Source organism: Coturnix japonica, unplaced genomic scaffold (genome assembly GCF_054131305.1).
Source record: "Coturnix japonica strain WE unplaced genomic scaffold, WE-NBRP24 Scf150, whole genome shotgun sequence".
NCBI lineage: Eukaryota > Metazoa > Chordata > Aves > Galliformes > Phasianidae > Coturnix > Coturnix japonica.
The window spans coordinates 17,283-45,277 of record NW_028189053.1 but is presented as its reverse complement, the minus strand read 5'-3'; the positions used below and the strand labels follow the sequence as shown (position 1 = coordinate 45,277).

At 55.5% G+C, this 27,995-nt stretch overlaps 1 long non-coding RNA gene across 1 annotated transcript; it reads right to left on the bottom strand.

The window, feature by feature from the left end:
* Nucleotides 1–17: 17 nt before the first annotated feature.
* On the bottom strand, nucleotides 18–25,790 carry LOC146751075 (uncharacterized). Its single transcript, XR_014941941.1, has 5 exons — nucleotides 25,715–25,790; nucleotides 6,376–6,440; nucleotides 3,470–3,586; nucleotides 2,232–2,307; nucleotides 18–113 (listed from the first exon to the last, which is right to left on the bottom strand). It is a non-coding gene; the product is annotated as an uncharacterized LOC146751075 (long non-coding RNA).
* Between the last annotated feature and the right edge of the window lie 2,205 nt (nucleotides 25,791–27,995).

Sequence of the window (27,995 nt, the reverse complement as noted above, 5' to 3'; positions counted from 1 at the left end):
AGCCCCATAGAGCCCATAGGGCACAGCCCCCCGTTCCGTAGCGCCCCCTGCAGGAGACGCTCCGCACCGCGCTCGTGGCACCGCGACATCGCCGCCTCGAACGCTGCGCTGCCCTATAGACAGACAGAGACCCTATAGGGATCCATAGGGGGTATAGGGCACGTATAGACCCTATAGGGACCTATAGAGCCCCATAGGGCACATACAGACCCATAGGGAACCATAGGGCACATACAGACCCTATAGGGACCTATAGAGCCCCATAGGGCACATACAGACCCATAGGGAACCATAGGGCACATACAGACCCCATAGGTACCCATAGGGCACATACAGACCCTATAGGGACCTATAGAGCCCCATAGAGACCCTATAGGGATCCATAGGGCATATAGGGCACATACAGACCCCATAGGGACCCATAGGGCACATACAGACCCCATACAGACCCATAGGGCATATAGGGCACATACAGACCCCATAGGGACCCATAGGTACCCATAGGTACCCATAGAGCCCATAGGGTACATACAGACCCCATAGGGACCCATAGGGCACATAAAAACCCCATAGGGACCTATAGAGCCCCAAAGAGCCCATAGAGACCCTATAGGGACCCATAGGGTGTATAGGGCACGTACAGAACCCATAGGAACCTATAGAGCCCCATAGGGCACATACAGACCCTATAGGGATCCATAGGGTGTATAGGGCACGTACAGAACCCATAGGAACCTATAGAGCCCCATAGGGCACATACAGACCCATATGGAACCATAGGGTACATACAGACCCATAGGGAACCATAGGGCACATACAGACCCTATAGGGATCCATAGGGGGTATAGGGCACGTACAGAACCCATAGGAACCTATAGAGCCCCATAGGGCACATACAGACCCATAGGGAACCATAGGGTACATACAGACCCCATAGGGACACATAGGGCATATAGGGCACATACAGATCCCATAGAACCCATAGGGTACATACAGACCCCATAGGAACACATAGAGCATATAGAGCACATACAGACCCCATAGTGACCCATAGGGCACGTACAGACCCCACAGAGCATATAGGGCACATACGGACCCCATAGGGATCCATAGGGCATATAGGGCACATACAAACCCCATAGGGATCCATAGGGCATATAGGGCACATACAAACCCCATAGTGACCCATAGGGCACGTACAGACCCCATAGGGATACATAGGGCATATAGGGCACATACAGACACCATAGGGACCTATAGAGCCCCATAGAGCCATAAAGACCCTATAGGGATCCATAGAGCATATAGGGCACGTACAGACCCCATAGGGACCCATAGAGGCCCATGGAGCCCATAGGGCACATACAGACCCCATAGGGCACATACAGACCCCATAGAGCCCATAGGGCACATACAGACCCCATATAGATACATAGAGCCCATAGGGCACATACAGACCCCATATAGATACATAGAGCCCATAGGGCACATACAGACCCCATAGTGCCCCATAGAGCCCCATAGGACACACACAGACCCCATACGGACCCATAGGGCACGTACAGACCCCATAGGGACCCATAGAGCCCATAGGGCACATACAGACCCCATAGAGCCCCATAGAGCCCATAGGGCACATACAGACCCCATAGTGCCCCATAGAGCCCATAGGGCACATACAGACCCCATAGTGCCCCATAGAGCCCATAGGGCACATACAGACCCCATATAGATACATAGAGCCCATAGGGCACATACAGACCCCATAGTGCCCCATAGAGCCCATAGGGCACATACAGACCCCATATAGATACATAGAGCCCATAGGGCACATACAGACCCCATATAGATACATAGAGCCCATAGGGCACATACAGACCCCATAGAGCCCCATAGAGCCCATAGGGCACATACAGACCCCATAGAGCCCCATAGAGCCCATAGGGCACATACAGACCCCATAGAGCCCCATAGAGCCCATAGGGCACATACAGACCCCATAGAGCCCCATAGAGCCCATAGGGCACATACAGACCCCATAGTGCCCCATAGAGCCCCATAGGACACACACAGACCCCATAGGGACCCATACGGCACATACAGACCCCATAGGGACCCATAGGTCACATACAGACCCCATACAGCCCCATAGGGCCCATTCAGACCCCATAGACCCCATGGAGCCCACCCCAACCCCACTCCCACCCCCCTCCCTCCGTCCCCCCCCCCACCTCCTCGACGCCCCACAGCTCCACGTGTTGGGTCCACCAGTAATCGATGGAGATCCACATCCCGACCGACAGCGACCTGTGGGGCACACACAGCCCCATAGAGCCCCATAGAACCCATAGAACCCCATATGACCCCATGTAACCCTATATAACCCCATATAACCCCATATAACCCCATATAACCCCATAGAACCCCATAGAACCCCATAGATCCCATATAACCCCATATAACCCATATAACCCCATATAACCCCATATAACCCCATAGATCCCATATAACCCCATATAACCCCATATAACCCCATATACCCCATATAACCCCATATAACCCCATAGATCCCATATAACCCCATATAACCCCATAGATCCCATATAACCCCATATAACCCCATATAACCCCATATACCCCATATAACCCCATATAACCCCATAGATCCCATATAACCCCATATAACCCCATAGATCCCATATACCCCATATAACCCCATATATCCCCATATAACCCCATATAACCCCATATAACCCCATATAACCCCATATAACCCCATATAACCCATATAACCCCATATAATCCCATATACCCCATATAACCCCATATAACCCCATAGATCCCATATAACCCCATATAACCCCATATAACCCATATAACCCCATATAACCCCATATAACCCCATATAACCCCATATAACCCCATATAACCCCATATAACCCCATATAACCCCATATAACCCCATATACCCCCATATAACCCCATATAACCCCATATAACCCCATATAACCCCATATAACCCCATATAACCCCATATAACCCATATAACCCCATATAACCCCATATAAACCCATATCCCCCCATATAACCCCATATAACCCCATAGAACCCCATATAACCCCATATAACCCCATATAACCCCATATAACCCCATATAACCCCATATAACCCCATAGATCCCATATAACCCCATATAACCCCATATAACCCCATATAACCCATATAACCCCATATAACCCCATATAACCCCATATAACCCCATATAACCCCATATAACCCCATAGATCCCATATAACCCCATATAACCCCATATAACCCCATATAACCCATATAACCCCATATAACCCCATATAACCCCATATAACCCCATATAACCCCATAGAACCCCATATAACCCCATATAACCCCATATAACCCCATATAACCCCATATAACCCCATATAACCCCATATAACCCCATATAACCCACCTGGTGAACCTCCCCACCCCCCCCATGATCAGCCGCATCCTCCGTCGTCGGGGGGGGGAGGATCCGAAGTAACAGCCGGCGGGAACAGCCAGGAACAGAGGGAGGAGCACGGGGAGCCTGGAGACACATAGAGACCCATAGAGACCCATAGGGACCCATAGGGACCCATAGGGACCCATAGAGACCCATAGAGACCCATAGGGACCCATAGGGACCCATAGGGACCCATAGGGACCCATAGAGACCCATAGAGACCCATAGAGACCCATAGAGACACATAGAGACACATAGGGACCCATAGGGACCCATAGAGACCCATAGAGACCCATAGAGACCCATAGAGACCCATAGGGACCCATAGAGACCCATAGAGACACATAGGGACCCATCGGGACCCATAGAGACCCATAGAGACCCATAGGGACCCATAGAGACCCATAGGGACCCATAGACACCCATAGGGACCCATAGGGACCCATAGAGACCCATAGGGACCCACAGGGACCCATAGGGACCAATAGAGGCCCATAGAGACCCATAGGGACCCATAGAGACCCATAGGGACCCATAGAGACCCATAGGGACCCATAGGGACCCATAGAGACCCATAGAGACCCATAGGGACCCATAGGGACCCATAGAGACACATAGGGACCCATAGAGACCCATAGGGACCCATAGGGACCCATAGAGACACATAGGGACCCATAGGGACCCATAGAGACACATAGGGACCCATAGGGACCCATAGAGACACATAGGGACCCATAGGGACCCATAGGGACCCATAGAGACACATAGGGACCCATAGGGACCCATAGAGACCCATAGAGACCCATAGGGACCCATAGGGACCCATAGGGACCCATAGAGACACATAGGGACCCATAGGGACCCATAGAGACCCATAGAGACCCATAGGGACCCATAGGGACCCATAGGGACCCATAAAGACCCATAGAGACCCATAGAGACCCATAGGGACCCATAGAGACCCATAGAGACCCATAGGAACCCATAGGGACCCATAGGGACCCATAGAGACACATAGGGACCCATAGAGACCCATAGGGACCCACAGGGACCCATAGGGACCCATAGAGACCCATAGGGACCCATAGAGACCCATACGGACCCATAGAGACCCATACGGACCCATAGAGACACAAATGGACCCATAGAGATCCATAGAGACCCATAGGGACCCATAGAGACCCATAGGGACCCATAGGGACCCATAGAGACCCATAGAGACCCATAGGGACCCATAGGGACCCATAGGGACCCATAGGGACCCATAGGGACCAATAGAGGCCCACAGAGACCCATAGCGACCCATAGCGACCCATAGAGACCCATAGAGACACATAGAGACCCACAGAGACCCATAGCGACACATAGGGACCCATAGGGACCCATAGGAACCCATAGGGGCACATAGGGACCCATAGGGACCCATAGGGACCCATAGGGACCCATAGAGACCCATAGAGACCCATAGGGACCCATAGGGACCCCATAGAGACCCATAGAGACCCATAGGGACCCATAGAGACCCATAGAGACCCATAGGGACCCATAGAGACCCATAGAGACCCATAGGGACCCATAGGGACCCATAGGGACCCATAGGGACCCATAGGGACCAATAGAGGCCCACAGAGACCCATAGCGACCCATAGCGACCCATAGAGACCCATAGAGACACATAGAGACCCACAGAGACCCATAGCGACACATAGGGACCCATAGGGACCCATAGGAACCCATAGGGGCACATAGGGACCCATAGGGACCCATAGGGACCCATAGGGACCCATAGAGACCCATAGAGACCCATAGGGACCCATAGGGACCCCATAGAGACCCATAGAGACCCATAGGGACCCATAGAGACCCATAGAGACCCATAGGGACCCATAGAGACCCATAGAGACCCATAGGGACCCATAGGGACCTATAGGGACCCATAGAGACACATAGAGACCCATAGAGACTCACAGAGACCCATAGCGACACATAGGGACCCATAGGGACCCATAGGAACCCATAGAGACCCATAGGGACCCATAGGGACCCAAAGAGACACATAGAAACCCATAGAGACTCATAGGGACCCATAGAGACCCATAGAGACCCATAGAGACCCATAGGGACCCACAGGGACCCATAGGGACCAATAGAGGCCCATAGAGACCCATAGAGACACATAGGGACCCATAGGGACCCATAGAGACCCATAGGGACCCATAGGGACCCATAGAGACCCATAGAAACCCATAGAGACCCATAGGGACCCATAGAGACCCATAGGGACCCATAGAGACCCATAGGGACCCATAGGGACCCATAGAGACCCATAGAGACCATAGAGACCCATAGAGTCCCATAGAGACCTACATAGAGACCCATAGGGACTAATAGAGACCCATAGAGACCCATAGAGACCCATAGAGACCCATAGGGATTAATAGAGACCCATAGAAACCCATAGAGACCCATAGAGACCCATAGAGACCCATAGGGACTAATAGAGACCCATAGAAACCCATAGAGACCCATAGAGACCCATAGGGACCAATAGAGACCCATAGGGACCCATAGGGACCCATAGAGACCCATAGAGACCCATAGAGACCCATAGAGACACATAGAGACACATAGAGACCCATAGGGACCCATAGAGACCCATAGGGACCCATAGGGACCCATAGAGACCCATAGGGACCAATAGAGACCCATAGAAACCCATAGAGACCCATAGAAACCCATAGAGACCCATAGAAACCCATAGAGACCCACAGAGACCCATAGAGACCCATAGAGACCCATAGAGACCCATAGGGACCCATAGAGACCCATAGAGACCCATAGGGACCCATAGAGACCCATAGAGACCCATATACCTGCCATAGCGTCTCCTCCCGCTGCGCTGCGTCACTTCGGCCACTGGGGGGCGCCATCGGAGCACCTGGAATAGGGGATAATGGGAACAGATATAGGGGATAATGGGAACATATAGGGGATAATGGGAACGTATAGGGGATAATGGAAACAGATATAGGGATAATGGAACGTATAGGGGATAATGGGAACAGATATAGGGGATAATGGAACGTATAGGGGATAATGGGAACAGATATAGGGGATAATGGGAACGTATAGGGGATAATGGGAACGTATAGGGGATAATGGGAACGTATAGGGGATAATGGGAACAGATATAGGGGACCAACACACCCCATAGATGGACCCATAGATGGACCCATAGATGGACCCATAGATGGACCCATAGATGGACACATAGATGGACCCATAGATGGACCCATAGCGGGACCCATAGATGGACCCATAGATGGACCCATAGATGGACCCATAGATGGACACATAGATGGACACATAGATGGACCCATAGATGGACCCATAGATGGACCCATAGATGGACCCATAGATGGACACATAGATGGACCCATAGCGGGACCCATAGATGGACCCATAGTGGGACCCATAGATGGACCCATAGATGGACCCATAGATGGACCCATAGATGGACCCATAGCGGGACCCATAGATGGACACATAGATGGACCCATAGCGGGACCCATAGATGGACCCATAGATGGACCCATAGATGGACCCATAGCGGGACCCATAGATGGACCCATAGATGGACCCATAGATGGACCCACAGATGGACCCATAGCGGGACCCATAGATGGACCCATAGATGGACCCATAGATGGACACATAGATGGACCCATAGATGGACCCATAGCGGGACCCATAGATGGACCCATAGATGGACCCATAGCGCGACCCATAGATGGACCCATAGATGGACCCATAGATGGACACATAGATGGACCCATAGATGGACACATAGATGGACCCATAGATGGACCCATAGCGGGACCCATAGATGGACCCATAGATGGACCCATAGCGCGACCCATAGATGGACCCATAGATGGACCCATAGATGGACACATAGATGGACCCATAGATGGACCCATAGCAGGACCCATAGATGGACCCATAGATGGACCCATAGTGGGACCCATAGATGGACCCATAGTGGGACCCATAGATGGACCCATAGCGGGACCCATAGATGGACCCATAGATGGACCCATAGATGGACACATAGATGGACCCATAGATGGACCCATAGATGGACCCATAGATGGACCCATAGATGGACCCATAGATGGACACATAGATGGACCCATAGGGTCCCAACAGCCCTGCCCCATAGCTGACAGCCCCATAGCCGCCCCACAGCAGTCTCAGAGCTCATCCCACAGCCACCCCATAGCTCTGCCCCATAGCAAAGCCAGCCCTACAGGCAGCCCCATAGCTGCCCCATAGCCAGCCCTAAAGGCAGCCCCATAGCTGCCCCATAGCCAGCCCTAAAGGCAGCCCTACAGGCAGCCCCATAGCCAGCCCTAAAGGCAGCCCTACAGGCAGCCCCATAGCCAGCCCTACAGGCAGCCCCATAGCTGCCCCATAGCCAGCCCTAAAGGCAGCCCCATAGCTGCCCCATAGCCAGCCCTAAAGGCAGCCCCATAGCTGCCCCATAGCCAGCCCTAAAGGCAGCCCTACAGGCAGCCCCATAGCTGCCCCATAAGCAGCTTCATAGCTGCCCCATAGCCAGCCCTATAGGAAACCCCATAACTGCCCCATAGCCAGCCCTACAGGCAGCCCCATAGATGCCCCATAAGCTGCCCCATAGCTGCCCCATAACCAGCCCTACTGTCTCACCCCACAACAGCCCCATAGCAGCCCCATAGAGACCCCATAGGGTTCCATTGAGATCCATTGAGACCCATAGGGACCCCATAGCTGCCCCATAGGAGACCCCATAGGGTTCCATTGAGACCCATAGGGACCCCATAGCTGCCCCATAGAGACCCCATAGGGTTCCATTGAGACCCATAGGGACCCCATAGAGACCCCATAGCCGCCCCATAGCTGCCCCATAGGGTTCCATTGAGACCCATAGGGACCCCATAGAGACCCCATAGAGACCCCATAGCCGCCCCATAGCTGCCCCATAGGGACCCCATAGAGACCCCATAGGGTTCCATAGAGACCCCATAGCCGCCCCATAGGGACCCCATAGGGTTCCATTGAGACCCATAGGGACCCCATAGGGACCCCATAGGGACCCCATAGCCGCCCCATAGCTGCCCCATAGGGTTCCATTGAGACCCATAGGGACCCCATAGGGACCCCATAGAGACCCCATAGCCGCCCCATAGAGACCCCATAGGGTTCCATAGAGACCCCACAGCCGCCCCATAGAGACCCCATAGGGTTCCATAGAGACCCCATAGCCGCCCCATAGAGACCCCATAGGGTTCCATTGAGACCCATAGGGACCCCATAGAGACCCCATAGCCGCCCCATAGAGACCCCATAGGGTTCCATTGAGATCCATTGAGACCCATAGGGACCCCATAGCTGCCCCATAGCTGCCCCATAGGGTTCCATTGAGACCCATAGGGGCCCCATAGAGACCCCATAGCCGCCCCATAGAGACCCCATAGGGTTCCATTGAGACCCATAGGGACACCATAGGGGCCCCATAGAGACCCCATAGCCGCCCTATAGCAGCCCCATAGCCGCCCTATAGCCCCACCCCATAGGGACCCCCACCACAGCCCCATAGCTGCCCCATAAGAGTCCCCATAGCGTTCCATTGAAAACCATAGAGACCCATAGAGACCCCATAGGGTTCCATTGAGATCCATTGAGACCCATAGGGACCCCATAGAGACCCCATAGAGACCCATAGAGACCCCATAGAGACCCATAGGGTTCCATTGAAATACACTGAGACCCATAGGGACCCCATAGAGACCCCATAGGGACCCCATAGGGACCCCATAGCTGCCCCATAGAGACCCCATAGGGTTCCACTGAGATCCATTCAGACCCATATGGATCCCATAGAGACCCCTTAGAGACCCCATAGCCGCCCCATACAGACCCCATAGGGTTCCATTGAGACCCATAGAGACCCCATAGAGACCCCATAGCTGCCCCATAGGGTTCCATTGAGACCCATAGGGACCCCATAGGGACCCCATAGAGACCCCATAGAGACCCCATAGGGTTCCATTGAGATCCATTGAGACCCCATAGCTGCCCCATAGAGACCCCATAGGTTTCCATTGAGACCCATAGGGACCCCACAGGGACCCCATAGAGACCCCATAGCTGCCCCATAGAGACCCCATAGGGTTCCACTGAGACCCACAGAGACCCCATAGGGGCCCCATAGGGACCCCTTAGAGACCCCATAAAGACCCCATAGAGACCCATAGGGTTCCATTGAGACCCATATGGACCCCATAGCTGCCCCATAGAGACCCCATAAGGTTCCACTGAGGTCCATTGAGACCCATAGGGACCCCATAGAGACCCCATAGGGTTCTATTGAGACCCATAGAGACCCCATAGAGACCCCATAGCCGCCCCATAGAGACCCCATAGGGTTCCATTGAGACCCATAGGGACCCCATAGAGACCCCATAGCCGCCCCATAGAGACCCCATAGGGTTCCATTGAGACCCATAGGGACCCCATAGAGACCCCATAGCCGCCCCATAGCTGCCCCATAGGGTTCCATTGAGACCCATAGGGACCCCATAGAGACCCCATAGCCGCCCCATAGAGACCCCATAGGGTTCCATTGAGACCCATAGGGACCCCATAGAGACCCCATAGCCGCCCCATAGCTGCCCCATAGGGTTCCATTGAGACCCATAGGGACCCCATAGAGACCCCATAGCCGCCCCATAGAGACCCCATAGGGTTCCATTGAGACCCATAGGGACCCCATAACAGCCCTATAGCCGCCCTATAGAGACCCCATAGGGTTCCATAGAGACCCCATAGCTGCCCCATAGAGACCCCATAGGGTTCCATAGAGACCCCATAGCTGCCCCATAGAGACCCCATAGGGTTCCATAGAGACCCCATAGCAGCCCAATAGAGACCCCATAGGGTTCCATTGAGACCCATAGGGACCCCATAGCTGCCCTATAGCCGCCCTATAGAGACCCCATAGGGTTCCATAGAGACCCCATAGCAGCCCAATAGAGACCCCATAGGGTTCCATTGAGACCCATAGGGACCCTATAGAGACCCCATAGCTGCCCCATAGAGACCCCATAGGGATCCATTGAGATCCATTGAGACTCATAGGGACCCCATAGAGACCCCATAGCCGCCCTTTAGCCCCACCCCATAGGGACCCCCACCACAGCCCCATAGCTGCCCCATAGAGACCCCATAGGGACCCCATAGGGACCCCATAGAGACCCCATAGGGTTCCATTGAGACCCATAGGGACCCCATAACAGCCCTATAGCCGCCCTATAGAGACCCCATAGGGTTCCATTGAGATCCATTGAGACCCATAGGGACCCCATAGAGACCCCATAGCCGCCCCATAGAGACCCCATAGGGTTCCATTGAGACCCATAGGGACCCCATAGAGACCCCATAGCCGCCCCATAGCTGCCCCATAGGGTTCCATTGAGACCCATAGGGACCCCATAGGGACCCCATAGAGACCCCATAGCCGCCCCATAGAGACCCCATAGGGTTCCATTGAGATCCATTGAGACTCATAGGGACCCCATAGAGACCCTATAGAGACCCCATAGGGACCCCATAGGGACCCCATAGAGACCCCATAGGGTTCCATTGAGACCCATAGGGACCCCATAGAGACCCCATAGCCGCCCCATAGAGACCCCATAGGGTTCCATTGAGACCCATAGGGACCCCATAACAGCCCTATAGCCGCCCCATAGAGACCCCATAGGGTTCCATAGAGACCCCATAGCCGCCCCATAGAGACCCCATAGGGTTCCATTGAGACCCATAGGGACCCCATAGCTGCCCTATAGCCGCCCTATAGAGACCCCATAGGGTTCCATAGAGACCCCATAGCAGCCCAATAGAGACCCCATAGGGTTCCATTGAGACCCATAGGGACCCTATAGAGACCCCATAGCTGCCCCATAGAGACCCCATAGGGATCCATTGAGATCCATTGAGACTCATAGGGACCCCATAGAGACCCCATAGCCGCCCTATAGCCCCACCCCATAGGGACCCCCACCACAGCCCCATAGCTGCCCCATAGAGACCCCATAGGGACCCCATAGAGACCCCATAGGGTTCCATTGAGACCCATAGGGACCCCATAACAGCCCTATAGCCGCCCTATAGAGACCCCATAGGGTTCCATAGAGACCCCACAGCCGCCCTATAGAGACCCCATAGGGTTCCATAGAGACCCCATAGCCGCCCCATAGAGACCCCATAGGGTTCCATTGAGATCCATTGAGACTCATAGGGACCCCATAGAGACCCTATAGAGACCCCATAGGGACCCCATAGAGACCCTATAGAGACCCCATAGGGTTCCATTGAGACCCATAGGGACCCCATAGGGACCCCATAGAGACCCCATAGCCGCCCCATAGAGACCCCATAGGGTTCCATTGAGATCCATTGAGACCCATAGGGACCCCATAGAGACCCCATAGCCGCCCCATAGAGACCCCATAGGGTTCCATTGAGACCCATAGGGACCCCATAACAGCCCTATAGCCGCCCCATAGAGACCCCATAGGGTTCCATAGAGACCCCATAGCCGCCCCATAGAGACCCCATAGGGTTCCATAGAGACCCCATAGCCGCCCCATAGAGACCCCATAGGGTTCCATTGAGACCCATAGGGACCCCATAACAGCCCTATAGCCGCCCCATAGAGACCCCATAGGGTTCCATAGAGACCCCATAGCCGCCCCATAGAGACCCCATAGGGTTCCATTGAGATCCATTGAGACTCATAGGGACCCCATAGAGACCCTATAGAGACCCCATAGGGACCCCATAGAGACCCTATAGAGACCCCATAGGGACCCCATAGGGACCCCATAGAGACCCCATAGGGTTCCATTGAGACCCATAGGGACCCCATAGGGACCCCATAGAGACCCCATAGCTGCCCCATAGAGACCCCATAGGGTTCCATAGAGACCCCACAGCCGCCCCATAGAGACCCCATAGGGTTCCATTGAGATCCATTGAGACCCATAGGGACCCCATAGAGACCCCATAGCCGCCCCATAGAGACCCCATAGGGTTCCATTGAGACCCATAGGGACCCCATAACAGCCCTATAGCCGCCCCATAGAGACCCCATAGGGTTCCATAGAGACCCCATAGCCGCCCCATAGAGACCCCATAGGGTTCCATAGAGACCCCATAGCCGCCCCATAGAGACCCCATAGGGTTCCATTGAGACCCATAGGGACCCCATAACAGCCCTATAGCCGCCCTATAGAGACCCCATAGGGTTCCATAGAGACCCCATAGCCGCCCCATAGAGACCCCATAGGGTTCCATAGAGACCCCACAGCCGCCCCATAGAGACCCCATAGGGTTCCATAGAGACCCCATAGCCGCCCCATAGAGACCCCATAGGGTTCCATTGAGACCCATAGGGACCCCATAGCTGCCCTATAGCCGCCCTATAGAGACCCCATAGGGTTCCATAGAGACCCCATAGCAGCCCAATAGAGACCCCATAGGGTTCCATTGAGACCCATAGGGACCCTATAGAGACCCCATAGCTGCCCCATAGAGACCCCATAGGGATCCATTGAGATCCATTGAGACTCATAGGGACCCCATAGAGACCCCATAGCCGCCCTATAGCCCCACCCCATAGGGACCCCCACCACAGCCCCATAGCTGCCCCATAGAGACCCCATAGGGACCCCATAGAGACCCCATAGGGTTCCATTGAGACCCATAGGGACCCCATAACAGCCCTATAGCCGCCCTATAGAGACCCCATAGGGTTCCATAGAGACCCCACAGCCGCCCTATAGAGACCCCATAGGGTTCCATAGAGACCCCATAGCCGCCCCATAGAGACCCCATAGGGTTCCATTGAGATCCATTGAGACTCATAGGGACCCCATAGAGACCCTATAGAGACCCCATAGGGACCCCATAGGGACCCCATAGAGACCCCATAGGGTTCCATTGAGACCCATAGGGACCCCATAGGGACCCCATAGAGACCCCATAGCCGCCCCATAGAGACCCCATAGGGTTCCATTGAGATCCATTGAGACCCATAGGGACCCCATAGAGACCCCATAGCCGCCCCATAGAGACCCCATAGGGTTCCATTGAGACCCATAGGGACCCCATAACAGCCCTATAGCCGCCCCATAGAGACCCCATAGGGTTCCATAGAGACCCCATAGCCGCCCCATAGAGACCCCATAGGGTTCCATAGAGACCCCATAGCCGCCCCATAGAGACCCCATAGGGTTCCATTGAGACCCATAGGGACCCCATAACAGCCCTATAGCCGCCCCATAGAGACCCCATAGGGTTCCATAGAGACCCCACAGCCGCCCCATAGAGACCCCATAGGGTTCCATAGAGACCCCATAGGGTTCCATTGAGATCCATTGAGACTCATAGGGACCCCATAGAGACCCTATAGAGACCCCATAGGGACCCCATAGGGACCCCATAGAGACCCCATAGGGTTCTATTGAGACCCATAGGGACCCCATAGAGACCCCATAGCCGCCCCATAGCTGCCCCATAGGGTTCCATTGAGACCCATAGGGACCCCATAGAGACCCCATAGAGACCCCATAGCCGCCCCATAGCTGCCCCATAGGGACCCCATAGAGACCCCATAGGGTTCCATAGAGACCCCATAGCCGCCCCATAGGGACCCCATAGGGTTCCATTGAGACCCATAGGGACCCCATAGGGACCCCATAGGGACCCCATAGCCGCCCCATAGCTGCCCCATAGGGTTCCATTGAGACCCATAGGGACCCCATAGGGACCCCATAGAGACCCCATAGCCGCCCCATAGAGACCCCATAGGGTTCCATAGAGACCCCACAGCCGCCCCATAGAGACCCCATAGGGTTCCATAGAGACCCCATAGCCGCCCCATAGAGACCCCATAGGGTTCCATTGAGACCCATAGGGACCCCATAGAGACCCCATAGCCGCCCCATAGAGACCCCATAGGGTTCCATTGAGATCCATTGAGACCCATAGGGACCCCATAGCTGCCCCATAGCTGCCCCATAGGGTTCCATTGAGACCCATAGGGGCCCCATAGAGACCCCATAGCCGCCCCATAGAGACCCCATAGGGTTCCATTGAGACCCATAGGGACACCATAGGGGCCCCATAGAGACCCCATAGCCGCCCTATAGCAGCCCCATAGCCGCCCTATAGCCCCACCCCATAGGGACCCCCACCACAGCCCCATAGCTGCCCCATAAGAGTCCCCATAGCGTTCCATTGAAAACCATAGAGACCCATAGAGACCCCATAGGGTTCCATTGAGATCCATTGAGACCCATAGGGACCCCATAGAGACCCCATAGAGACCCATAGAGACCCCATAGAGACCCATAGGGTTCCATTGAAATACACTGAGACCCATAGGGACCCCATAGAGACCCCATAGGGACCCCATAGGGACCCCATAGCTGCCCCATAGAGACCCCATAGGGTTCCACTGAGATCCATTCAGACCCATATGGATCCCATAGAGACCCCTTAGAGACCCCATAGCCGCCCCATACAGACCCCATAGGGTTCCATTGAGACCCATAGAGACCCCATAGAGACCCCATAGCTGCCCCATAGGGTTCCATTGAGACCCATAGGGACCCCATAGGGACCCCATAGAGACCCCATAGAGACCCCATAGGGTTCCATTGAGATCCATTGAGACCCCATAGCCGCCCCATAGAGACCCCATAGGGTTCCATAGAGACCCCACAGCCGCCCCATAGAGACCCCATAGGGTTCCATAGAGACCCCATAGCCGCCCCATAGAGACCCCATAGGGTTCCATTGAGACCCATAGGGACCCCATAGCTGCCCTATAGCCGCCCTATAGAGACCCCATAGGGTTCCATAGAGACCCCATAGCAGCCCAATAGAGACCCCATAGGGTTCCATTGAGACCCATAGGGACCCTATAGAGACCCCATAGCTGCCCCATAGAGACCCCATAGGGATCCATTGAGATCCATTGAGACTCATAGGGACCCCATAGAGACCCCATAGCCGCCCTATAGCCCCACCCCATAGGGACCCCCACCACAGCCCCATAGCTGCCCCATAGAGACCCCATAGGGACCCCATAGAGACCCCATAGGGTTCCATTGAGACCCATAGGGACCCCATAACAGCCCTATAGCCGCCCTATAGAGACCCCATAGGGTTCCATAGAGACCCCACAGCCGCCCTATAGAGACCCCATAGGGTTCCATAGAGACCCCATAGCCGCCCCATAGAGACCCCATAGGGTTCCATTGAGATCCATTGAGACTCATAGGGACCCCATAGAGACCCTATAGAGACCCCATAGGGACCCCATAGGGACCCCATAGAGACCCCATAGGGTTCCATTGAGACCCATAGGGACCCCATAGGGACCCCATAGAGACCCCATAGCCGCCCCATAGAGACCCCATAGGGTTCCATTGAGATCCATTGAGACCCATAGGGACCCCATAGAGACCCCATAGCCGCCCCATAGAGACCCCATAGGGTTCCATTGAGACCCATAGGGACCCCATAACAGCCCTATAGCCGCCCCATAGAGACCCCATAGGGTTCCATAGAGACCCCATAGCCGCCCCATAGAGACCCCATAGGGTTCCATAGAGACCCCATAGCCGCCCCATAGAGACCCCATAGGGTTCCATTGAGACCCATAGGGACCCCATAACAGCCCTATAGCCGCCCCATAGAGACCCCATAGGGTTCCATAGAGACCCCACAGCCGCCCCATAGAGACCCCATAGGGTTCCATAGAGACCCCATAGGGTTCCATTGAGATCCATTGAGACTCATAGGGACCCCATAGAGACCCTATAGAGACCCCATAGGGACCCCATAGGGACCCCATAGAGACCCCATAGGGTTCTATTGAGACCCATAGGGACCCCATAGAGACCCCATAGCCGCCCCATAGCTGCCCCATAGGGTTCCATTGAGACCCATAGGGACCCCATAGAGACCCCATAGAGACCCCATAGCCGCCCCATAGCTGCCCCATAGGGACCCCATAGAGACCCCATAGGGTTCCATAGAGACCCCATAGCCGCCCCATAGGGACCCCATAGGGTTCCATTGAGACCCATAGGGACCCCATAGGGACCCCATAGGGACCCCATAGCCGCCCCATAGCTGCCCCATAGGGTTCCATTGAGACCCATAGGGACCCCATAGGGACCCCATAGAGACCCCATAGCCGCCCCATAGAGACCCCATAGGGTTCCATAGAGACCCCACAGCCGCCCCATAGAGACCCCATAGGGTTCCATAGAGACCCCATAGCCGCCCCATAGAGACCCCATAGGGTTCCATTGAGACCCATAGGGACCCCATAGAGACCCCATAGCCGCCCCATAGAGACCCCATAGGGTTCCATTGAGATCCATTGAGACCCATAGGGACCCCATAGCTGCCCCATAGCTGCCCCATAGGGTTCCATTGAGACCCATAGGGGCCCCATAGAGACCCCATAGCCGCCCCATAGAGACCCCATAGGGTTCCATTGAGACCCATAGGGACACCATAGGGGCCCCATAGAGACCCCATAGCCGCCCTATAGCAGCCCCATAGCCGCCCTATAGCCCCACCCCATAGGGACCCCCACCACAGCCCCATAGCTGCCCCATAAGAGTCCCCATAGCGTTCCATTGAAAACCATAGAGACCCATAGAGACCCCATAGGGTTCCATTGAGATCCATTGAGACCCATAGGGACCCCATAGAGACCCCATAGAGACCCATAGAGACCCCATAGAGACCCATAGGGTTCCATTGAAATACACTGAGACCCATAGGGACCCCATAGAGACCCCATAGGGACCCCATAGGGACCCCATAGCTGCCCCATAGAGACCCCATAGGGTTCCACTGAGATCCATTCAGACCCATATGGATCCCATAGAGACCCCTTAGAGACCCCATAGCCGCCCCATACAGACCCCATAGGGTTCCATTGAGACCCATAGAGACCCCATAGAGACCCCATAGCTGCCCCATAGGGTTCCATTGAGACCCATAGGGACCCCATAGGGACCCCATAGAGACCCCATAGAGACCCCATAGGGTTCCATTGAGATCCATTGAGACCCCATAGCTGCCCCATAGAGACCCCATAGGTTTCCATTGAGACCCATAGGGACCCCACAGGGACCCCATAGAGACCCCATAGCTGCCCCATAGAGACCCCATAGGGTTCCACTGAGACCCACAGAGACCCCATAGGGGCCCCATAGGGACCCCTTAGAGACCCCATAAAGACCCCATAGAGACCCATAGGGTTCCATTGAGACCCATATGGACCCCATAGCTGCCCCATAGAGACCCCATAAGGTTCCACTGAGGTCCATTGAGACCCATAGGGACCCCATAGAGACCCCATAGCCGCCCCATAGAGACCCCATAGGGTTCCATTGAGACCCATAGGGACCCCATAGAGACCCCATAGCCGCCCCATAGAGACCCCATAGGGTTCCATTGAGACCCATAGGGACCCCATAGAGACCCCATAGCCGCCCCATAGCTGCCCCATAGGGTTCCATTGAGACCCATAGGGACCCCATAGAGACCCCATAGCCGCCCCATAGAGACCCCATAGGGTTCCATTGAGACCCATAGGGACCCCATAGAGACCCCATAGCCGCCCCATAGCTGCCCCATAGGGTTCCATTGAGACCCATAGGGACCCCATAGAGACCCCATAGCCGCCCCATAGAGACCCCATAGGGTTCCATTGAGACCCATAGGGACCCCATAACAGCCCTATAGCCGCCCTATAGAGACCCCATAGGGTTCCATAGAGACCCCATAGCTGCCCCATAGAGACCCCATAGGGTTCCATAGAGACCCCATAGCTGCCCCATAGAGACCCCATAGGGTTCCATAGAGACCCCATAGCAGCCCAATAGAGACCCCATAGGGTTCCATTGAGACCCATAGGGACCCCATAGCTGCCCTATAGCCGCCCTATAGAGACCCCATAGGGTTCCATAGAGACCCCATAGCAGCCCAATAGAGACCCCATAGGGTTCCATTGAGACCCATAGGGACCCTATAGAGACCCCATAGCTGCCCCATAGAGACCCCATAGGGATCCATTGAGATCCATTGAGACTCATAGGGACCCCATAGAGACCCCATAGCCGCCCTTTAGCCCCACCCCATAGGGACCCCCACCACAGCCCCATAGCTGCCCCATAGAGACCCCATAGGGACCCCATAGGGACCCCATAGAGACCCCATAGGGTTCCATTGAGACCCATAGGGACCCCATAACAGCCCTATAGCCGCCCTATAGAGACCCCATAGGGTTCCATTGAGATCCATTGAGACCCATAGGGACCCCATAGAGACCCCATAGCCGCCCCATAGAGACCCCATAGGGTTCCATTGAGACCCATAGGGACCCCATAGAGACCCCATAGCCGCCCCATAGCTGCCCCATAGGGTTCCATTGAGACCCATAGGGACCCCATAGGGACCCCATAGAGACCCCATAGCCGCCCCATAGAGACCCCATAGGGTTCCATTGAGATCCATTGAGACTCATAGGGACCCCATAGAGACCCTATAGAGACCCCATAGGGACCCCATAGGGACCCCATAGAGACCCCATAGGGTTCCATTGAGACCCATAGGGACCCCATAGAGACCCCATAGCCGCCCCATAGAGACCCCATAGGGTTCCATTGAGACCCATAGGGACCCCATAACAGCCCTATAGCCGCCCCATAGAGACCCCATAGGGTTCCATAGAGACCCCATAGCCGCCCCATAGAGACCCCATAGGGTTCCATTGAGACCCATAGGGACCCCATAGCTGCCCTATAGCCGCCCTATAGAGACCCCATAGGGTTCCATAGAGACCCCATAGCAGCCCAATAGAGACCCCATAGGGTTCCATTGAGACCCATAGGGACCCTATAGAGACCCCATAGCTGCCCCATAGAGACCCCATAGGGATCCATTGAGATCCATTGAGACTCATAGGGACCCCATAGAGACCCCATAGCCGCCCTATAGCCCCACCCCATAGGGACCCCCACCACAGCCCCATAGCTGCCCCATAGAGACCCCATAGGGACCCCATAGAGACCCCATAGGGTTCCATTGAGACCCATAGGGACCCCATAACAGCCCTATAGCCGCCCTATAGAGACCCCATAGGGTTCCATAGAGACCCCACAGCCGCCCTATAGAGACCCCATAGGGTTCCATAGAGACCCCATAGCCGCCCCATAGAGACCCCATAGGGTTCCATTGAGATCCATTGAGACTCATAGGGACCCCATAGAGACCCTATAGAGACCCCATAGGGACCCCATAGAGACCCTATAGAGACCCCATAGGGTTCCATTGAGACCCATAGGGACCCCATAGGGACCCCATAGAGACCCCATAGCCGCCCCATAGAGACCCCATAGGGTTCCATTGAGATCCATTGAGACCCATAGGGACCCCATAGAGACCCCATAGCCGCCCCATAGAGACCCCATAGGGTTCCATTGAGACCCATAGGGACCCCATAACAGCCCTATAGCCGCCCCATAGAGACCCCATAGGGTTCCATAGAGACCCCATAGCCGCCCCATAGAGACCCCATAGGGTTCCATAGAGACCCCATAGCCGCCCCATAGAGACCCCATAGGGTTCCATTGAGACCCATAGGGACCCCATAACAGCCCTATAGCCGCCCCATAGAGACCCCATAGGGTTCCATAGAGACCCCATAGCCGCCCCATAGAGACCCCATAGGGTTCCATTGAGATCCATTGAGACTCATAGGGACCCCATAGAGACCCTATAGAGACCCCATAGGGACCCCATAGAGACCCTATAGAGACCCCATAGGGACCCCATAGGGACCCCATAGAGACCCCATAGGGTTCCATTGAGACCCATAGGGACCCCATAGGGACCCCATAGAGACCCCATAGCTGCCCCATAGAGACCCCATAGGGTTCCATAGAGACCCCACAGCCGCCCCATAGAGACCCCATAGGGTTCCATTGAGATCCATTGAGACCCATAGGGACCCCATAGAGACCCCATAGCCGCCCCATAGAGACCCCATAGGGTTCCATTGAGACCCATAGGGACCCCATAACAGCCCTATAGCCGCCCCATAGAGACCCCATAGGGTTCCATAGAGACCCCATAGCCGCCCCATAGAGACCCCATAGGGTTCCATAGAGACCCCATAGCCGCCCCATAGAGACCCCATAGGGTTCCATTGAGACCCATAGGGACCCCATAACAGCCCTATAGCCGCCCTATAGAGACCCCATAGGGTTCCATAGAGACCCCATAGCCGCCCCATAGAGACCCCATAGGGTTCCATAGAGACCCCACAGCCGCCCCATAGAGACCCCATAGGGTTCCATAGAGACCCCATAGCCGCCCCATAGAGACCCCATAGGGTTCCATTGAGACCCATAGGGACCCCATAGCTGCCCTATAGCCGCCCTATAGAGACCCCATAGGGTTCCATAGAGACCCCATAGCAGCCCAATAGAGACCCCATAGGGTTCCATTGAGACCCATAGGGACCCTATAGAGACCCCATAGCTGCCCCATAGAGACCCCATAGGGATCCATTGAGATCCATTGAGACTCATAGGGACCCCATAGAGACCCCATAGCCGCCCTATAGCCCCACCCCATAGGGACCCCCACCACAGCCCCATAGCTGCCCCATAGAGACCCCATAGGGACCCCATAGAGACCCCATAGGGTTCCATTGAGACCCATAGGGACCCCATAACAGCCCTATAGCCGCCCTATAGAGACCCCATAGGGTTCCATAGAGACCCCACAGCCGCCCTATAGAGACCCCATAGGGTTCCATAGAGACCCCATAGCCGCCCCATAGAGACCCCATAGGGTTCCATTGAGATCCATTGAGACTCATAGGGACCCCATAGAGACCCTATAGAGACCCCATAGGGACCCCATAGGGACCCCATAGAGACCCCATAGGGTTCCATTGAGACCCATAGGGACCCCATAGGGACCCCATAGAGACCCCATAGCCGCCCCATAGAGACCCCATAGGGTTCCATTGAGATCCATTGAGACCCATAGGGACCCCATAGAGACCCCATAGCCGCCCCATAGAGACCCCATAGGGTTCCATTGAGACCCATAGGGACCCCATAACAGCCCTATAGCCGCCCCATAGAGACCCCATAGGGTTCCATAGAGACCCCATAGCCGCCCCATAGAGACCCCATAGGGTTCCATAGAGACCCCATAGCCGCCCCATAGAGACCCCATAGGGTTCCATTGAGACCCATAGGGACCCCATAACAGCCCTATAGCCGCCCCATAGAGACCCCATAGGGTTCCATAGAGACCCCACAGCCGCCCCATAGAGACCCCATAGGGTTCCATAGAGACCCCATAGGGTTCCATTGAGATCCATTGAGACTCATAGGGACCCCATAGAGACCCTATAGAGACCCCATAGGGACCCCATAGGGACCCCATAGAGACCCCATAGGGTTCTATTGAGACCCATAGGGACCCCATAGAGACCCCATAGCCGCCCCATAGCTGCCCCATAGGGTTCCATAGAGACCCCACAGCCGCCGCATAGAGACCCCATAGGGTTCCATTGAGACCCATAGGGACCCCATAACAGCCCTATAGCCGCCCCATAGAGACCCCATAGGGTTCCATAGAGACCCCACAGCCGCCCCATAGAGACCCCATAGGGTTCCATAGAGACCCCATAGCCGCCCCATAGAGACCCCATAGGGTTCCATAGAGACCCCATAGCCGCCCCATAGACCCCATAGGGTTCCATTGAGACCCATAGGGACCCCATAACAGCCCTATAGCCGCCCTATAGAGACCCCATAGGGTTCCATAGAGACCCCACAGCCGCCCTATAGAGACCCCATAGGGTTCCATAGAGACCCCATAGCTGCCCCATAGAGACCCCATAGGGTTCCATAGAGATCCATTGAGACTCATAGGGACCCCATAGAGACCCTATAGAGACCCCATAGGGACCCCATAGGGACCCCATAGAGACCCCATAGGGTTCCATTGAGACCCATAGGGACCCCATAGGGACCCCATAGAGACCCCATAGCTGCCCCATAGAGACCCCATAGGGTTCCATTGAGATCCATTGAGACCCATAGGGACCCCATAGATGCCCTATAGAGACCCCATAGGGACCCCATAGGGACCCCATAGAGACCCCATAGGGTTCCATAGAGACCCCATAGCTGCCCCATAGAGACCCCATAGGGTTCCATTGAGATCCATTGAGACCCATAGGGACCCCATAGAGACCCCATAGCTGCCCCATAGAGACCCCATAGGGTTCCATAGAGACCCCATAGCTGCCCCATAGAGACCCCATAGGGTTCCATAGAGACCCCACAGCCGCCCCATAGAGACCCCATAGGGTTCCATTGAGACCCCATAGCTGCCCCATAGAGACCCCATAGGGTTCCATTGAGATCCATTGAGACTCATAGGGACCCCATAGAGACCCTATAGAGACCCCATAGGGACCCCATAGGGACCCCATAGAGACCCCATAGGGTTCCATTGAGACCCATAGGGACCCCATAGGGACCCCATAGAGACCCCATAGCTGCCCCATAGAGACCCCATAGGGTTCCATTGAGACCCATAGGGACCCCATAGAGACCCCATAGCCGCCCCATAGAGACCCCATAGGGTTCCATTGAGACCCATAGGGACCCCATAGAGACCCCATAGCCGCCCCATAGAGACCCCATAGGGTTCCATAGAGACCCCACAGCCGCCCCATAGAGACCCCATAGGGACCCCATAGAGACCCCATAGGGTTCCATTGAGACCCATAGGGACCCCATAACAGCCCTATAGCCGCCCTATAGAGACCCCATAGGGTTCCATAGAGACCCCATAGCAGCCCAATAGAGACCCCATAGGGTTCCATTGAGACCCATAGGGACCCTATAGAGACCCCATAGCTGCCCCATAGAGACCCCATAGGGTTCCATTGAGATCCATTGAGACTCATAGGGACCCCATAGAGACCCCATAGCCGCCCTATAGCCCCACCCCATAGGGACCCCCACCACAGCCCCATAGCTGCCCCATAGAGACCCCATAGGGACCCCATAGAGACCCCATAGGGTTCCATTGAGACCCATAGGGACCCCATAACAGCCCTATAGCCGCCCTATAGAGACCCCATAGGGTTCCATAGAGACCCCATAGCCGCCCCATAGCTGCCCCATAGGGTTCCATTGAGACCCCATAGCTGCCCCATAGAGACCCCATAGGGTTCCATAGAGACCCCACAGCCGCCCCATAGAGACCCCATAGGGTTCCATTGAGACCCCATAGCTGCCCCATAGAGACCCCATAGGGTTCCATTGAGATCCATTGAGACTCATAGGGACCCCATAGAGACCCTATAGAGACCCCATAGGGACCCCATAGGGACCCCATAGAGACCCCATAGGGTTCCATTGAGACCCATAGGGACCCCATAGGGACCCCATAGAGACCCCATAGCTGCCCCATAGAGACCCCATAGGGTTCCATTGAGACCCATAGGGACCCCATAGAGACCCCATAGCCGCCCCATAGAGACCCCATAGGGTTCCATTGAGACCCATAGGGACCCCATAGAGACCCCATAGCCGCCCCATAGAGACCCCATAGGGTTCCATAGAGACCCCACAGCCGCCCCATAGAGACCCCATAGGGACCCCATAGAGACCCCATAGGGTTCCATTGAGACCCATAGGGACCCCATAACAGCCCTATAGCCGCCCTATAGAGACCCCATAGGGTTCCATAGAGACCCCATAGCAGCCCAATAGAGACCCCATAGGGTTCCATTGAGACCCATAGGGACCCTATAGAGACCCCATAGCTGCCCCATAGAGACCCCATAGGGTTCCATTGAGATCCATTGAGACTCATAGGGACCCCATAGAGACCCCATAGCCGCCCTATAGCCCCACCCCATAGGGACCCCCACCACAGCCCCATAGCTGCCCCATAGAGACCCCATAGGGACCCCATAGAGACCCCATAGGGTTCCATTGAGACCCATAGGGACCCCATAACAGCCCTATAGCCGCCCTATAGAGACCCCATAGGGTTCCATAGAGACCCCATAGCCGCCCCATAGCTGCCCCATAGGGTTCCATTGAGACCCCATAGCCGCCCCATAGGGACCCCATAGAGACCCCACAGCCGCCCCATAGAGACCCCATAGGGTTCCATTGAGATCCATTGAGACCCATAGGGACCCCATAGAGACCCCATAGCCGCCCCATAGAGACCCCATAGGGATCCATTGAGACCCACAGAGACCCCATAGGGGCCCCATAGGGACCCCTTAGAGACCCCATAAAGACCCCATAGAGACCCATAGGGTTCCATTGAGACCCATATGGACCCCATAGCTGCCCCATAGAGACCCCATAAGGTTCCACTGAGGTCCATTGAGACCCATAGGGACCCCATAGAGACCCCATAGCCGCCCCATAGCTGCCCCATAGGGACCCCATAGAGACCCCATAGGGTTCCATTGAGACCCATAGAGACCCCATAGGGACCCCATAGGGACCCCATAGAGACCCCATAGGGTTCCATTGAGACCCATAGGGACCCCATAGGGACCCCATAGAGACCCCATAGCTGCCCCATAGAGACCCCATAGGGTTCCATAGAGACCCCATAGCCGCCCCATAGAGACCCCATAGGGTTCCATTGAGACCCATAGGTACCCCATAGGGACCCCATAGAGACCCCATAGCCGCCCCATAGAGACCCCATAGGGTTCCATTGAGATCCATTGAGACCCATAGGGACCCCATAGAGACCCCTTAGCCGCCCCATAGCTGCCCCATAGGGACCCCATAGAGACCCCATAGGGTTCCATAGAGACCCCATAGCCGCCCTATAGCCGCCCCATACCCCACCCATCCCCCCACCCTCGGGTGAACTCGGGAACTTCCGGGTTTGTGGGTTCGGGTATTTCCGGAAGGGATCGGGTACTTCCGGTTGGGGTTCGGGTACTTCCGGTTGGGGTTCGGGTATTTCCGGTGGGTTTCGGGGTCCCCTTCCCGCGCTCACCGCCGCGCGCTGCCCCATGTCCTCACGAAGCTCCGCCCCCCGCTCCTTCCCATTGGCTGATACCACACAAAGCCCCGCCCACAAACCGCGAGCGGGCCGAGAGCTGATTGGTGGGAGGGCGAAGTAGTCCCGCCTATCTCAACGCTGATTGGTCAAAATGAAGGGGTGGAAGCGTGGCGCGAAGCCCCGCCCATATGGCTCCCGCCTCGCGCTCTGATTGGCTGAGGGACGGAGTGGGCCGAGGGGGCGGGGTTAATGCGCTTGGCCACGCCCACAAAGGGGGATCACGTGACTGTGTGGCTGCGGGGTCACCTCCGGACGCGGCGAGTCACGTGACCGACATATGGGGGAGGGGGGGGAGGGGAAGATTCAAGTAATTAAGGATTAATGAAGGTTAATTAAGGTTAATTAAAGCTAATGAGAGCTAAGGGGGCCACATTGAGCCCATAGGGCCCCACTGAGTCTATAGGGTCCCATTCAGCCCATAGGGCCCCATTCAGCCCCATTGAGCCCCATAGATCCCATAGAACCCCATTGATCCTATAGGGCCCCATTGATCCCATAGGGCCCCATTGATCCCATAGAGCCCATTGATCCCATAGGGCCCCATTGATCCCATAGGGACACATTGATCCCATAGAACCCTATAGGGACCCATTGACCCCATAGAGCCCCATTGATCCCATAGGGCCCCATTGACCCCATAGGGCCCCATTGATCCCATAGGGCTCCATAGGGCCCCATTGATCCCATAGAGCCCCATTGATCCCATAGGGCTCCATAGGGCCCCATTGATCCCATAGAGCCCCATTGATCCCATAGGGCTCCATAGGGCCCCATTGATCCCATAGAGCCCCATTGATCCCATAGGGCCCCATTGATCCCATAGAGCCCCATAGATCCCATAGACCCCCATTGATCCTATAGGGCCCCATTGATCCCATAGGGCCCCATTGATCCCATAGAACCCTATAGGGACCCATTGATCCCATAGGGCCCCATTGATCCCATAGGGCCCCATTGATCCCATAGAGCCCCATTGACCCCATAGGGCCCCATTGATCCCATAGAGCCCCATTGATCCCATAGGGCTCCATAGGGCCCCATTGATCCCATAGAGCCCCACTGACTCCATAGGGCCCCATTGATCCCATAGAGCCCCATTGACCCCATAGGGCCCCATTGATCCCATTGAGCCCCATTGACCCCATAGGGCCCCATTGATCCCATAGAGCCCCATTGATCCCATAGGGCCCCATTGATCCCATAGGGCCCCATTGACCCCATAGAGCCCCATTGATCCCATAGGGCCCCATTGATCCCATAGGGCCCCATTGATCCCATAGAGCCCCATTGATCCCATAGGGCCCCATTGATCCCATAGGGCCCCATTGATCCCATAGAACCCTATAGGGACCCATTGACCCCATAGGGCCCCATTGATCCCATAGGGCCCCATTGACCCCATAGAACCCTATAGGGACCCATTGACCCCATAGAGCCCCATTGATCCCATAGAGCCCCATTGACCCCATAGGGCCCCATTGATCCCATAGAGCCCCATTGATCCCATAGGGCTCCATAGGGCCCCATTGATCCCATAGAGCCCCACTGACTCCATAGGGCCCCATTGATCCCATAGAGCCCCATTGACCCCATAGGGCCCCATTGATCCCATTGAGCCCCATTGACCCCATAGGGCCCCATTGATCCCATAGAGCCCCATTGATCCCATAGGGCCCCATTGATCCCATAGGGCCCCATTGACCCCATAGAGCCCCATTGATCCCATAGGGCCCCATTGATCCCATAGGGCCCCATTGATCCCATAGAGCCCCATTGATCCCATAGGGCCCCATTGATCCCATAGGGCCCCATTGATCCCATAGAACCCTATAGGGACCCATTGACCCCATAGGGCCCCATTGATCCCATAGGGCCCCATTGACCCCATAGAACCCTATAGGGACCCATTGACCCCATAGAGCCCCATTGATCCCATAGAGCCCCATTGACCCCATAGGGCCCCATTGATCCCATAGAGCCCCATTGATCCCATAGGGCTCCATAGGGCCCCATTGATCCCATAGAGCCCCACTGACTCCATAGGGCCCCATTGATCCCATAGAGCCCCATTGACCCCATAGGGCCCCATTGATCCCATTGAGCCCCATTGACCCCATAGGGCCCCATTGATCCCATAGAGCCCCATTGATCCCATAGGGCCCCATTGATCCCATAGGGCCCCATTGACCCCATAGAGCCCCATTGATCCCATAGG